The 16,409-nt window shown below is 42.4% G+C and overlaps 1 protein-coding gene across 1 annotated transcript in view; it reads left to right on the forward strand.

Annotated features, from left to right (window-relative positions):
• Positions 1 to 736: 736 nt before the first annotated feature.
• Positions 737 to 16,409, forward strand: part of DGKG (diacylglycerol kinase, gamma 90kDa) — a 261,627-nt gene continuing 245,954 nt past the window's right edge. The window contains exon 1 of the mRNA XM_006869748.1: positions 737 to 826. The gene's annotated coding sequence lies outside the window, so the exon portion shown is untranslated. The remainder of the gene's footprint in view (positions 827 to 16,409) is intronic.

Here is a 16,409-nt window from a genome sequence, read left to right on the forward strand (position 1 = left end):
TACCTCAGGGTGCACGGAACCAACAACCTTTCAGGTGGCAGCGAGCTTGCTAACTGTTTACATCACCCAGAGCTTACCATTTGAAGGCTAACAAGGTTTCCCAGGAAACAGAGAACTTGTTGATTTTTGTTGTTGTTTCTTTTGATTGGGTCAGGATAAGGCAACCCACTCCCAGGTTAAGAAGCGGAAGTGCCCTGAGGAAGCATTTTATTTACCAAACAGTTGACCTCCAAGGATTACCTCCGGGGTTAGCTGACCTCTGGGGTCCCTCCGGAGTCCACCAGCCCCCTCTAAGTCCTCAACTCCTTCCAAACTGAAGCCCTATCATTGAGAAGCGCTAAACGAAGCTGGCACCTAAGTTGCACCAAAAGCGTGAGTTTCCTCCGAGCGGATCCGCATCTAGGTGTGTGTGCGCGCACGCGTGTGTTTGTGTGTGCGTGTGTGTATGCGCGCGCACAAGCGTGTGGCGGGGCGGGCTCTGCGCCCGGGGGCAGGGCTCTGCCGTGAGAGTGGCAGCTGGACTTGCCAAGCTGCGAGGGGTAGGGCGCAGAGCCGCAGTGCCGTAGTAACGGGCAGCGAAGCCAGGCTGCTTTTGAGCTGCGAATCCCCAACGGGCTGAGGACCCCGACGCTGCCTATCTCCAGCTGGGCCGCCCGAACTCCGTGGCTCCATCGGACTGCTCTCCTCCTCCCGGAGAGGGTGAGCGGGCTGGAAGGAGCCCAGATACTCATTTCGGTCCCGGTTCAGTCTTTCCTCCCAAGTAAGGGAATAAGCACCGAGGAAGAAGCGCTCCGGAAAGCCGCGCAACCAAGTGTTGCATGGTGAGGTAAGGAGGCTGGCGCAGCGGAGGTGGTTTCAAGCCGGAGCCTGTCCCGTGGCCAAGGAGAGGGCTGCAGCCGAGGCTACTAGATCCATCCTGAGGTGCCATCTGCCGCAAAGTCCCTGCAGGAGGAGGTCCACTGTTCGAAGGGTGCAGACGCCCAGAGAGGAGCGAGGTGGGAAGCCAGCTCACTCTGCAACTAGGAGGCCCTCCCAAGCCCCAAAGGTGTACAGGCGGGTGGTCACCCTGCTCGGGCAGTTTGCTGAAGCAACTAGTCCCATTTCTCCCCTTCTGATCTTAACTTCGCTCCTTGGTGTCCAGTTCACGCTCCAGGTCTCACGAGGGCAATGAGGAGTGGAGCACGATTTCCCTAATATCTGGCAGGCAGAGCCTCTGATGGTCCCGCGGGATTCCAGGAGTTTGGCGCACTCCACAAAACCCGTGGGCTGGGGAGATTAAAGGAAGCTGAGAAAGGACATCTTCGCAAATGTGAAATAGAGATGGAGGGGGAGAACCCGGGAGCGAATCTAAGGCTGACCTGTTTAGTCTCAGTCACAAGATTTGAGTTCGTGCCTGTTTGTATCTTGAGGTGCGCGTATCTACATTCACCTGTGGGCTTTCCCAAACTCTGCCGGTCCACCTAACCCTGCGTACTCTGAGATGTGCTCACTCGGGATGAGTAGACTAGAATTTGGGTAAGGGGCGGCGGAGTTCGAAAAACCCCTACAGGTGATTCTGAAATGCCTTCCCTCCCCCATCGCTGTAGTGGAGACAAGCATGGGATCCGGGCTAGCAGCTCTCTCCCAGATGTGAACGATCTAGCTACGGTTGTAAGAGGGGCGGACAAGACTCACCCCGCCGCCGCTCCCGAGGCGGGAGGGTCTGCGGCAGCGTGCGGTGATTTGTGGCTGCGCCGCAGTGGCGCGCGGGAGCGCTGAGAACCAGCGAGCGCGCTCGCAAACACTGCGAGGCTCTCACCCCGGATTTCATTAGCATACGATGACCTCTCTGTCTGGATAAGGGCTATGGAAAGCTGTTTGTCATTAATTCACTTGAGGGATTTGGGGAAGGTACTTTGAGTCTGGCGATGTGGATCGCAGGGGAGTCAATGGTGAGAGGGAGGCTGTCAAAAAGAAGGACTGGAAACTGCCCTTGGGTTCGGATAAGGGAAATGGCTTCGTTGTTCTTGTGTCTGGGATTCTGTCGGTAAAATACAACCTTCAGAGGCAACTTGCTGGAGCACAGGGCAATCCTGTTATCATTGAAGAGCATTAGATCATAGAAGCAAATGTGGAGGTTTAAAGGAATACATGCGCGTGCGCACGCTCTCGAGCACACACACACTCACACACAACCTTGTATCCCTCTCATCCCAGAGATGTTCTAATGTAGGAAACTGCTTCACTGTTTGTCGTGTTAAAAAGAGCTGTGTTTGCCAGAGATTACATTGGAATATAAATTACTCTCGTTAAAGAAAACGGCTGCAACTAAGCTAACTTCCCTGTTTTGCCCAAGCTGAGTCTTTTCTTTGCCAACCACCCTTAATGTTTACATGCAGCACTATAGGCGATATTGCTGCTGCTTTTCTCGGATGGATGTCTGTGCCACCTCACAATTTTATGGCAGCGTTTGGTTCAGTTCAACCAAGACATTGGTGTCAGGGGAGGGAAAGAATGATAAGCCCCAGAGCTTCTTGAAATCTGGATTTTCAGAGATGGAAGAAACTGCTGAACTACTGAGGTAATCTATTTCAGTCTCCCACCTCCACCAGCAGAGCACCATCAACAGGTGGCTGCAGAGCTGGCAACACTGACACCCCCAGAGGTCCCGATGGCTGTGCAGGGGATGAAGCCAGAAAGCAGCAGCCCTTCCCTCTCATGTTCCTCCATGGGGACGGAAGCAGTCAGTCTGCCATGAGGTTGGCCCCCCAGCTCCTCCCCCTCCCTGCAAAGAGAGAAGGAAGAGGGAAGGGAACTACCGTTCTGTGGTGGTAAGGTGCCTACTGTTTTACATACATCATTCTGATATACTCTCTAGTATAAAAGTGATTCATGCTCATTGCATAAAATTTGAGAAGTTGAGAAGTGCAAAGAGCCAAACACATCCCACCACCCAGACACTACAGTGTTCATAAATTGGCAACTTTCCTTTCCATCTGTTTTTATGCCTTGAAGCCACGCAGTCCATAGAGAGCAGCCATTTATTGGGATCCTAATAAACATGTGTCGCACTGTCATAAACATTTTATATTCAGTATCTCATTTAGTTCTCACAGTTCCCCATTATCAACCCCAGTTTTTCGGGGGTTGCGGAGAGAGTGCTGGTGACTTGCACAAGTCACACAGCTAGTAAGTGGCAGAGTCAGGATTCAAAGCCAGGTCATTGAACTCCTAAGTGTGGTTGCCTAACCTCTCTAGTTGTTATGTCTCTGCTTTTTTCTTAATTAGTGTTGTAGCAAAAGTCTTTCATGAACATCATTTTCATGGTAGTATATTATTACACTGTTAGTCATTTAAGTTGTTTCCAGTCTTAGCAACTCTGCAATAACATCTCTGGGCAAAGTCTTTACTGCACACTTTTCCAATTACTTCCTTTGGATACATTCCCAGAAGTGGAATCACTGAGCCAAAGGGCACGAATGTTTTAAAGCTCCTGATACGTGGGGCAAACCACTTTTTGAAATGGCTACACCAGTTTACACTTACATCCGCCAGAGACAACACCACCATAAGTCAAGCCAGCTTCCATCTGGGGACTCAAATAGGCCTGGGCCTCACACAATGGTGTGAGCACCCTCCTGACCTTATTATGGGAAAAGGAACCACATGTGTTATTCTACTTTATATACCCAAGTGTCATTTCGGAAACTATACAGTATAAAGTTGCACCTATTTTTATGGAGTCCTAATAAACACAGCACTGCTAACAGTATGTTAGATGGTTCAAACCCACCAGCCACTCCTCAGAAACCCCATACAGGGTTACTATGAATGAGAACCAACTCAACAGTACTTTTAACAACAACAGCACTTTTGTATGAGCAAGTGTCAGCTGCAGAATTCTCTGGCTAGATATGGTCACATATTAACCTTTATACAAACTTGTGTAAAATAAAGGAGCCCTGGTGGCATTGCAGGATAAGCACTGGACTGTCAGCCACAAAGTTGGCAGTTAAAATACACCAGCTGCTCCTCGGGGGAAAGATGAAGGTTTCTGCTCCCATAATGATTTACAGTCTCAGAAACCCTATACAAGGCTTCTAAGAGTTGGAATCGACTCTTTGGCAATGAGCTATTGTGTAAAATATATAAATGTGCATGACATCCCACTTCTCTAGAAGTGATCATGACAACCCTTTCCGTGGATTTGCATTACTGCTGTTGTTGTGTACCGTGGAGTCAGTTCCGACTCATAGTGACCCTGTACAGGGTTTCCGAGGCAGTAAATCCTTACGGGAGCAGAAAGCCTCATCTTTCTCCCACGGAACAGCTGGTAGTTTTGAACTGCTGACCTTGCGGTTCACAGCCCGATTCATAACCACTAGGCTACCAGAGCTCCTTTGCATCACTATTAGCACCAGCTAATTTCAGCAGCTCATCCAATCAGCAGTAGCTTCTTTACATATGGCCATACTAATGCAGCTGTCCCTTTATACCAAGTGTCAGAATTTCACAACCAAAACAAAATGGGTGTTGATGTCACTTTTGTAAGTAGCAGAGTTCATCTGACCCCCCAAAAAAATCACTCAAGGTTAACAGCTGCTAATAAAACAATAAGATTATGTATTTCATCCAAAAATGTCCTCAGGTGACAAAGACTATGACCATGGAAGGAAGTTTAGTTAGACAACATAAAAAGACACAAAGAAAACACACTGACCCTAGCTATAAGTTTTCCCTAGGGCCATGTTTCCTTGGTGACCACCTCTGCCAGTAGTAGACCTGAAGTATAATTGGTTGTTATAAATAAAATAAATCTCAGTTGAGCCCCCACAATAATATCAAGACCCAGCTCAGGTCTTAAGATGTCCTGGGAAGTCCTCCCTGACTGTTCAAGTGGCTTGGAGACATGTGAACTGAACCCTCATCAACTGTACATATATTTTCCTGGCTCTGGTGAAATCATTTGTCTGTGATCTCCTACTAAACTGTGAGTTTCTTGTAGGCAAAATCCACGCTTAATTCTTCCTATAACCCTAGCACCTGAGGACATACCTATGGATAAATTGAGTCAATGCCAACTCATAGGAGCCCTAGAGAACAGAGTAAAACTGTTCCTTAGGGTTTCTGAGAATATAAATCTTTATGGGAGCGGTTTCATTTTTCTCCCTTGAAGAGGCTGATGGGTTTGAACTGACAACTAGTTAACAACCCAGTGCTTAATCCATTGTACCACCAGGACTTCTTGACCTGGATGTCATTGTTGTTAAGTACTGTGGAGTTGGTTCCAACTCATAGCAACCCTGTATAAGGTTTCCGAGGAATGGCTGGTGGGTCAAACCACCAACCTTGCAGTTAGCAGTCCAGTGTTTATAGCACTACACCAGGGCCTATGAATAAAAGACACCAATTATATGCAATACATGAACAAATAAAGAATTTCCAGGGGCCATCTTGGTGTGGCACTATAGGATAAACACTCAACCACAAGGTTGATTTGAACTGCAAGGTCAACTGTATAGAGTTTCCTTGGAAACTCTATACAGTTAAGTGCTGGAACCAACTGGGCAGCACTTAACAACAATATACTGAGATGGTTCTGTACATTTCTCTTTCCATGCATCTTTATTCTGCTTAGGCTGGCTAGTCCCAAAAATGCACTCCCAAAATATCTAGAGTTGCAATATTTAATACAGTAGATACTAGCCATGTGGTTATTTCCATTTTTATTTAAGTAATAAAAGTGAAATGAAATCTAAAATTCACAGTAGTCACTTTTCAAATGCCTAATAGCTACATATGGCTTCTGAGTACCATATGTAGGAAATGCAGCTATAGGATATTCTCATCATTGCAGAAGGTTCAGTTGGTCTAGAATTAAGTTTGATCGTTTCTCAGCCTTTTGACTAAGATCACATGTAGAGTATAAGACTGGCGCAGGCAGAAAGTATGTCCATCTTGTTTTTTTACCATATTCCCAGCAACTACCACAGTGCGTTGCCCAAAGACAGGTGAGAGGGAGGAAGAAAGAAGGGGAATAGTGGTAGTAAATGCAATGGTATTATTAGCTATGTTGTTGTTAAAGTGACGTTGTATCGGTTCCAATTCATAACTACCCTGTATAGATTTTCAAGGGGCAGCTGGTGGGTTTGAACTGCCAACATTGTGGTTCACAACCCAGTGCTGATCCTACAGCACCACACCAAGAATCCAATGTTAACTATAGTGTTTATTACATACCTATTCTGTATACCATATTGTATTGTATTTTGTATATGCATTGTCTCACTTAATATTCACATCACCATAAGGCTGCATTAACCCCATTCCATAGACTAGGCAACTAAGTCTTTGAAAGTCTAGGAAATCTTCTAAACTTGTCTAAAGCTAGTCTGAACCAACTCAAGCTAGTAGTTGAAACTGACTTTTAAACTCAGGTCTGTATGATTTCAAAGTCTATTCTGTTAGGCCTTTACTTTATTGCCTCAATAAATGTTGTCAGTAGTGATGTTGATATGAATTGCTCTTCATCTTGGCTTCTCAGTGAGTCAGAGAATGGCTACTTGTAAAGATTTTCCAAAGGATCAAAGTAGTGTTCTACTCGTAATTTGCAAGTGTTAATAGAAATTCAGGAGTGCAAAATTTTGCTGGGGAGGGGGCACAGTATTGGCAAGAAGTCTTGTGCCTGGATAGATGAGGTAAGAAGAAAGAGAAGAAAGGAACTCACCCGCAGTAGGACCTGGCCAAAGGACAAAGTCATGTAGACCAGCCAACCACTGCCTTCTGTGCTTCTCCTCAGAGGGGCAGGTAACACCTCCTGAGAGCAATTTTGACTCATCCTGGATCTCACAGTCCCCACCTCTCTGGCCAATAGCCTCTCCCCTGGTCCATACTACCTTGTAGACCATTTGCACCAGCATCCTTTTTATTGTTACCAGTCTTGTGTCAACATTCTTTAACTTTTTTTATTCTCAGTGAATAAAATGCTAACTTTCATGGGCAGGCCTATCCAGCACCAAGTAGAGTGAGATTTTCACCTCCTTCATTTCATATTTCCTATTTCTGTTAAAAATCTTTGAGGCTTATTTAGCGATCTTATACCATTGACATCTGTTGAGTGTAGTCATCAACTGAAGAAAATCAACTCTCTTGAAAAGGTAGTCTTGAAATGTATCTCCAACTCCACACCCATGCTCACATATATGAGACTCAAATGCAAAGCCCTTATACTATTTTCCTATTTTTATCTTGCTCAGTTCAGTCTTTCTAGCCAGTTTGTCCAGATATTTCTGGTTATGCTTCTACCCTCCAGTATATCTATTGTCCTATCCTGCCCAACTTCTTATCCCCAAATTTGACTTGAACTTTGTTGTTGTTGTTAAGTGCCATCTAGTCAATTCCAACCCATAACAACCCTGTATAGGGTTTCTGAGGAGCAGCTAGTGAGCTTGAACCGCCGACCTTGAAGTTCAAATGGCTTTGCAGTCTGACACATTAACTCACAGTGACTTTAACTTAGGCATTAATCAAGAGAGTGAACATTACAGTTCTGAAGCATTTCACTGTATACTACTTGAAGATTGATATTAACTCAATAATTAAACATCACTGTTTAGAAACTTCATTTGATTTTTAAAAAATTGTACCATCTTCTAGCTTATGTTTCTCCATCTTGTTCAAAAGACTACCGGATAAATCTTATTAAGGGCAAAAGTCCAAGCATTTTTGGTCACTGGTATTTCCCTGACCTGCCTGCCCAGTAACCATGTCAAAGAAGCAATTCTGTTAGTCTGACATGAGTTACTTTCAGTGAACCCATGTTGGTTCCTAAGGACCCTGACTTCTGTCCTAAAAGCTCCCTCCACATTTATTCTGGAATGTTTCCTGGTATTAACATCAATGGTTCCTCAAATTGAGAAATTTTCATGAAGTCTCATTTTAAAAATGTTCATGAATTCCCATTTAAATGGATTCTTCCCATTTAAAAGGATTTTTCCCATTTAAAAAAACAGTAGAACTGTATTTTCTATGAAGGTAATGGTGGAGATGATGGTAGTAGTGATGGTGGCTTCTGCACTCTGATTCTGCAGAGACTAGGAGAGTGAACTACTGACATCAACTGTGTGTTGTCTCAGCATCCTGGCTCGTTATTCATTTAGGTCAAAAGTCATCTGTTCATTTAGAATAGCACTAAGAGTTTCTAGTATCATAAAAACTGAGATCAGGGAAAGGTTTGGGAGAGCATTTGGTCCAAGCCTTCATGATAAAAGTAAGGAGTCTTCATTGCAAAGGGGAAATGCCCTGCTGAGGATACATCACCAGGACAGAAACCAGGGTCTGGCCACTCTTCAACCAGTGTCTTCTCCACAACAGATCTCCTTTATTTCACTTTCTTTTCTCTAGAAAGCTAAGGTTTCCCTGCAAAAATGTCCATTTCTCCTCTTGGAATTAACCTTTTAAGTCATTGATGCTTCAGTGAAAGTGGATTTCCTCCCACCCATTATTCATGATTCAAAAGGGGAAAGGAGGAGAAAGCTGGCTTTCCAAATGGGAAATGGAGCCACCACAGTAGGAAAGGGACACAGAGAAAAGAAGCCGAAGCAAGAAAAACATTGGAAAAACAATAACAAAAAAAAAAAACCCAGCACTAATAATAACCATCTTTTGCATGCATATCTCACTTAGAAATCACATTGCATTGTCTCACCCAACTCAGCCATAGGTGTGTGAGGTAGGCAGCATGGAAGCCACCAGCCCCATGTCACTAAAGTGAAAGTTGAGAGATCTAGATGAGTCTCTTGTGGCAAGAAAAGGGAGAGAAGAGAAAAACTCCACAGCCACATGGCAGCGGACCAGTCCCAAACCTGCCTGCCCAGCTAAACATTTGACCCCATCTCTTCTGGTGTGCGTGGGGTTTTCTTCTCTCTTAAGGCATAAAGAGTGTCATCTGCACAAGAACGGATTTTTGCTTTCCTGATACAGTATGAAAGTTCCAAGTAGCCAGAGGTCAGGGAGGCCACTTTGACCCTTAAATGGTGAAATGCTTTAGCCCAAATGTTTTTCATTCCCTGCAGCATTTTCCACCTCTCTGCTTTGGAAAAGCAGTCAGCAGCACTCCACCAGCTGCCTCCAGGCCCCTGCCTTTCAGCTAAAGTCAATGAGCTAAAGGGAGTGCTCTCAGTTTCCCAGAGGGCCAGAATTCCTTTCCAGAGGCCCTGAGATCCATACAAAGTGGGTGCTCTGCATCCAGGTCCCCACACTCCTCATCCCAGGGTTTCATCTCCTAGGGTGTCCATAATCCCCATAGCCTGATCCCAGGACCACCGCTTTGGAAGTCAGTCTTCTTCCTTTTCTCATGCCAGGACGTCCTTTAGTCTTCGGCTGATTACAAAGTGATCTTTCCCAACTCTTAGGAAGTCACTACCCATATGGCCCTACAGCTGGGAAAGTCTCATCCTGCTCAAAAGCCCACACTGTTCCTAATCTCTAAACCATGTAAATCATGGCAAATGCATTCCTGAAGAGATTTACTCAACCTTTTAATAAACATTCATTTAAATATTTAAGTATCTGTACCATGTTAGCCATAGTGTTAACTTCAGGGGAGAGGACCAACTGGGTTTCCAGGCACTGGGCGAAACTGGGTAGAACAGAACCAGTAATAGATACGATATCACATTATCTTGAGATGAAAATCAAAGGAGGGCCACATCACCAACCTAGGAAGGAATTGGACCAGGATGATCAGGTAATACTCCTTAGATAGATGAGCTTAAGCTGAAATTTGAAGGGTGAGTAGAAGTTAAGTAGAGAGGTGAATGTGGAGAAAACATTCTGTGTAAAGGAAACAGTGTGAGTAAAGCCTCAGGGGTAAGACAAAGCTTTTGTTGATGCTGTGTACAATTCCGTGTTGCTGGAGAACAATGAGCCAAGAGGTGATCGAATTTGAGCCTTGAGATGTCGGGCCTTGAGATGTTGGCAGGAGTCAGGCCCTGGGGGAGTCTTGCCTGACACATCTTTTTCAGGTAGACAGTGGGGGAAGGCACTGAGACATTTGAAGAGGGAACTAATACAGATATTAGCATTAGAGTAATTTCTCAGACTGCAGTATAGAAGATGGAAGGGAGGAAGACAGGAAGCTGCCTAATGAAGGCTTTTGTGGGAGTTGAAGTAATATGATGGTGCAGATGGAGGGAGGATAGAATCAGGAGAGTGACTGTGAGAAGGGGGCATAGGGTCCCTAGGTGGTACAAATGGTTAACACACTTAATTGCTAACTGAAAGGCTGGAGATTCAAATCCACCCAATTGTTATTAAGTTCCGACTCTTAGTGACCCTGTATAGGGTTTCCAAGGAGTGACTGGTAGATTTGAACTGCCAACCTTGCAGTTAACAGTCCCGTGCTTACGCTACAGTGCCACACCAGCAGAGGCATTAGGAAGACTTCGTGTTCCACTTGTAGAAAACTGGTCATTGAAAGCCCGATGGAACACAATTCTAGTCTGATACACTTGAGTCACCAGTCAGAATCAGCTGTCCTAAAACTCCCAGATTAGGGAGTCATCAGTAAATTAGGTGAAGCCATGAAAGTTGATGAAATCATGGGAGAGTCACGCTTCATTTAAAGGTATGGGATAAGGTTCCAGAACCAGAATTTGAAACCAGTACCCAGGGTGATTCTGAGCCAGGGCTACTACATTTGTGAAATATTGCCTTTAAAATGGTTAGTTCACAATGCACATTTAATTAATAACTACTCCCCCTGAATTTTTATAGAAGTAACCAAATTAATACTTAGGTATGGGGGGCATTATTATAGTGTTGAAAACCACTATCATCCACGTGCCAGAAGTGCTGGTGACATTCCATAATAAAGAGTGTAAGAGTAAAGTGAGAGGCTGACCAACCAAGCCGTGTGTCACCAGAGTGGAAAGGAAAGTTGGCTTGGAGATTAAATTCTAGGGACAGACTCCTAGAATTCCACTAGCATTCCAAGGCTAAAGAAGCGGGTATCAGTTAGGTTATGGGGAAAACATCTCAATCATATCAGCACCTCCTCAGATATGCTTTGTGCCAGCACATATGGCTGGGGCTGTGGAGCTCACTTTCAGTCAACACACGGTAGAAGCTCATAAAAGCAGTAGTCGGCAGTTCCAAGGAAGTAAGACATCTAAAGATGCAAAAAAAAAAGTCTCTCTATAGAATGTACATTGTGAAGAAAAAAAAGCAGAAAACTTTACAATCTCTAAGTTATATTTGGAGCCCTGATGGTATAGTGGGTTACACGTTGGGCTATTAACCACATATCAGCAATTCAAATCCACCAGCCACTCCTCAAGAGAAAGATGAGGCCTTCTACTCCCATAGATTTAGAGACTCAGAAACCCTTTAAGAGAGTTGCTATGAGTCGGAACCAACCCGATGGCACACAACAGCAGCAAGTTACATTTAGAGAAATGTAAGAAGATACAGCAGAACTATCCAAAGGAAGAACCCTTGAGACTAGGAAACTTTGCTTTCAAATTTAAAAATATAAATATGTTTTACAGAATTAAAATGCTGCAATGGAAACATGAACACTGGAACAATGCAGAACACTGAAAATTAGTTTAAGTTCTCACAGTACTGGTAGAAAACACAAAAAAATAAAATAATGAGAGACTATGACGTGGACAGATGGAGCGGCTGGGGACACTGGAATCAGGGAGGGAGAAGGGCTATGTGCTGGCGGCGGGGCGGGGGGGGGGGGGGGGGGGCCGGCTGGCCTGTATGGTGTACCCTTTGGTTATTTGATGGTGCATGGAGGGGTTTGTAATCATTGCAATGAAATGAAATACGATAGGATGAGTGTAAAGCTGATGTTGTCCCATGTAAACCTCACAATAAAAACTGAAAAAAATAAAATAATGAGGGAAAACATTAAGTATATAAAAAATTTTTCAAAACAGGTAAGAGGAAATGGAAGACAAAGTAAAATTTTTTTACTATAAAAATGTTTTCCTAATTTCAGTTCAAATTGATTGATTTTTTTAAAAAAATACTTATTAATTCTTATAACTTATAATTACTTCTGGTGAAAAAGTAATGAATTATAAGTTTTTAAAAGCCTATCATTGGACTCCTGGTGTGGCACTGTAGGATCAGCACTGAACTGCGAACCACAAGGTCAGCAGTTCAAGCCCTCCAGCTGCTCCTTGGAAACCCTATGCAGAGTCACTATGAGTTGGAACTGACTCAACGGCACTTAAAAATAATAACATCGTTGTACAGTTAGAAAAAAATAGTATATTATTTTCAAAGAAAAAATAAGTATGTGTCATACTTGCTGTAACACTAAATGTCAGACAGTTGTTGAAATGGGGCTGCAGAATTTTTTTCATAATCAGATTATGATCCAGCATTCGGCATTCAGTAAATACGAGAGGAAAAAAGGAAAGATATTCTCAAACAAAAATATATCTGGAATGTACATCACTGAAATACTTTTTGAAGGAAAAAAGTTTCTTAAAGTATTTTGGTCAAAAGGGAAGTAAATGAACATTAAAACTTGGGAATTGGGAAAATGGATATAAAAGATATGGGGAGAGGAATGAAACTAGTAAAACATATGAGTGTCTAAATGTTACTACTATGGTTATAAAACAATGCACTGTCAGTAAACACTCTTCAAGCCTTTGATATATAATACAAGGCGTCCTGGGGAGGCACAGCAGGATAATGCACTGGACTGCAAGTTTGATTTGAACCACAAGGTTGACAGTTCAAACTCACCAGCTGTTCCTCGGAAACCCTTTACAGTGTCGCTATGAGTCGAAGTGACTCAACGGCACTTAACAACGATAGCGAATAAGAAGTTTAATGACAATAATCTGGGTCTAAAAACTCAGATTACTACAGAAAAGAACCCTCAGGTTGCCAAATTTCTCAAATTTATATTGTGGGAGACATTGAGTATTATTTATTATTGACATACATAGAGAAATAAAGGTTTAAGTACATTTTTTAAAATAAAAAAGACAGTAAACATAGATGAATAAAAACTAGAGATGTCCTGTTTAACTTCAAAATTAGGAGGAAGGTTTGAAACGTTATGGACAAGATTGAAAACTATAAAAGGAAATAGCAAGGAAACATAAAAATAGAAAGTATACAACAAGATGATGAAGTGAGGTCAACATACTAGTTGTCACATTAAGTGTGAATGGTTCAAACGTTTCTATTAAAAGACAAAGACATCAATTGGGCAAATAAGCAATTCTAAATATATATCATTTTAAATCAAATGGAACAGAAAAGAGAAAAAAAGGAAAGGGCAGAAATATATCACGAAAGTGTAAACAAGAGAAGAGGAAAGAACAATATTCATATTAGACAAAGAAGAATTTAATGCAGAACACATGAAATGATATATTAAATGTGATCAAAAGATATGACCTCCTAAAAGGCATAGCATCCATGAATATTTTTATTCCAGATAATAAAGATTATTTTGGTGTTTTTGTTAAGTGCTGTGGAGTTGGTTCTGACCCATAGCAACCCTGTATATGGTTTCTGAGGAGCGGCTGGTGAGCTTGAACCACCAACTTTGAGGTTCAAACTGACCTTGCAGTCCAGCTCATTAACCCACAGTGCCACACCAGGACTCCTATAATAAAGATTGCAGATATATAATAAAATTGGCAAAGCACACTCACAAAGGAAAATTTTAACATACTTCTACTAGTCTTCAGTACACTGAAGGACAGAAATAAATGAGTGTATGAAGAATTTTAAGGAAATAAGGAACTCGATACAAAAGACGTACTCTGAACTTCACATTCAAGAATAAATTAACATATGTCTATTTAAATGCTTATGAAATACTGAGGAATTTTTATAATGTCATAAAGAAGGTGGTAATATAGTTTAAAAATTAGCAATGGTTCAGGTAGTACGAGGAAAATAAACCGAGATGGGAAAGAGTTACTTGAGGATAAAAGTATTCTGGAAATATGGTGTTGGCCTTGGACCTGTGCACATCAACTTGCTATCATTGATTCAGTGAGAACAAAGACCAAATACCAAGTTTGTATAATGTTTCCTTCTTTAATAATGACTAAGGAGGAAAACAGATAGGAACTAAAAAATACTACAAAAAGAAAGGGGTAAAGAGTAGGCTCCAGACACATAGCAACCCTGTAGGACAGAGTAGAACTGCTGTAATTCTTTTTTTTTTTTTAATTTTTTGTTGTGAATTTAATGAAAGTTTACACAGTAGTTCAATTTTACATTCAACAATTCATACACAATTTGCATCATCTAATTGATTACAGAGAGTAAAGATGTCAGCTTGAGGACTAAGGTGCGCCTGACCCAAGCCATGGTATTTTCAGTAACGTCATATGCATGCAAAAGCTGGACAGTGAATAAGGAATACTGTAGAAGAATCAATGCTTCTGAGTTATGGTTTTGGAGGAGAGTATTGAAAGTGCCATGGGCTGCCAAAAGAACCAACAGATTTGTGTTGGAAGAAGTGCAGCCAGGGTGCTCCTTGGATGCCAGGATGGCCAAAGTTTGTCTCTCATACTTCAGACATATTGCCAGGAGGGACCAGTTGCTGCAGAAGGATACCATGTTTGGTAAGGTGGAGGGTCAGAGAAAAAGAGGAAGACTCCTAGCAAGATGGCTTGGCAAAGTGGCAGCATCAATGGGCTCAAGCGTAGCAACAATAGTGAGGTTGGCCCAGGATCGGGCAATGTTTCATTCTGCTGTGCATAAGGTCACTATGAGTCAGTACCGACTCGATGGCACCTAATAACAACAAAAACAATTGATTACAATCACCTCATTTATTCTTTTACTCCTTGTGTTTCCTACTTCCATCCCTCCTTCCTTTTTAACCCTTATGAATTTTGTCCTTGGGAAATTGCTGCCCTTTTTACTTCAACTGGTTGATTATTCTAAGGTATGCATATCTCACTAGTATTATTGTTCCCCTTATAGACCTGCCTGTTGTTCTGCTGAAAACTGAGCCACAGAGACAAATTCACTTCCAGACCTGAAGAGTGACTAAGGCCATAGTCTTTGGGGTTCCACCAGACTCTATCTGACCTCTAAGCCTGGTCCTGTCAAAATTTTTTTAATTTTGACTTTGTTCCATATTTTCTCCCACTCTGTCTAGGAGCATGTAATGTGATCCCTTTCAGAGCAGTTAAGTTGCCAAGCACCATCTGGTTCTTCTAGTCTCAGGGTCGTGGAAACTGATGTTCACATAACCCATTAGTCTATTGGACTAATTGTTTCCATGTATCTTCTATCTCCATCACACTTCTTTCCTCCAAACAGAGAGAGACCAGTAGTATCAATTTATAATAAAGGCAACTATAAAACAAAAAAGGGAATAGTGTACATACAGAATTTCCAAGAGTTTGTGGGATGACATCAAGAACATCATACATGAAGAAAGCAAAAGTCATTGAGAAGACAAGAAAGAAGCTAAAGGTCAAAATGGATGTCAGAAGAGACACTGAAACTTGCTCTCCAGCGTGGAGATGCTAAAGCAAATGAGGAGGTCCAAGAGCGGAACAGAATATTTCAAAGATCAGCTCGAGAAGATAAAACCAAATACTACAACAAAATGTGAAAAGATCTGGAATCAGAAAACTAAAAAGGTTGAACGTGCTCAGCATTTCTCAAACTGGGAGAATTGGAGAAAAAATTCAAGCCTCAACTTTCGTTATTAAAATTATTGAATGATGCAGAAAACCTCAAGAGAAGATGGAAGAAATGCACAGAGTCACTGTACCGAAAGGAAATGGTTCATGTTCAACCGTTTGCAGAGGCAGTATATGATCAAGAGCCAATGACACTGAAGGTAGAACTCCAAGGTGCACTGAAGGAATTGGCAAAGAACAAGGCACCAGGAATTGATGGAATAAGCACTGAAATCTTTCAAGAAAGTGAGGCAGCACAGGAGGCACTCACTCATCTCTGCCAAGAAATTTGGAACACAACTCTCTAGCTGACTGATTGGAAGAGATCCATATTTGTGCACATTCTAAAGAGAAGGTGACCCAATGGAATGCAGAAATCATCAGACAATCTCTTTGATATCCCATGAGAGTAAAGTTTTACTGAAGGTAATACAAAAATGGCTGCAAGCATACATTGACAGAGAATTTCAGAGGTTCAAGCCGGATTCAGAAGGGGCTATGGAATGAGGGATATCATTGCTGATGTCCTATGGATCTTGGCTGAAAGCTGAAAATATCAGAAAGATGTTTACCTATGCTTTATTGATTATGCAAAGGCTTTCAATTGGGTGGGTCATGACAAGCTATGGACAACATTGCAAAGTATGAATATTCCATAACACTTAATTGTGCTCATGAGGAATCTGTACCTGGACCAAGAGTCAGTCATTCGAACAGAACATGGGAACACTGAATGGT

This window comes from Chrysochloris asiatica, unplaced genomic scaffold (assembly GCF_000296735.1).
Source record: "Chrysochloris asiatica unplaced genomic scaffold, ChrAsi1.0 scaffold00135, whole genome shotgun sequence".
NCBI lineage: Eukaryota > Metazoa > Chordata > Mammalia > Afrosoricida > Chrysochloridae > Chrysochloris > Chrysochloris asiatica.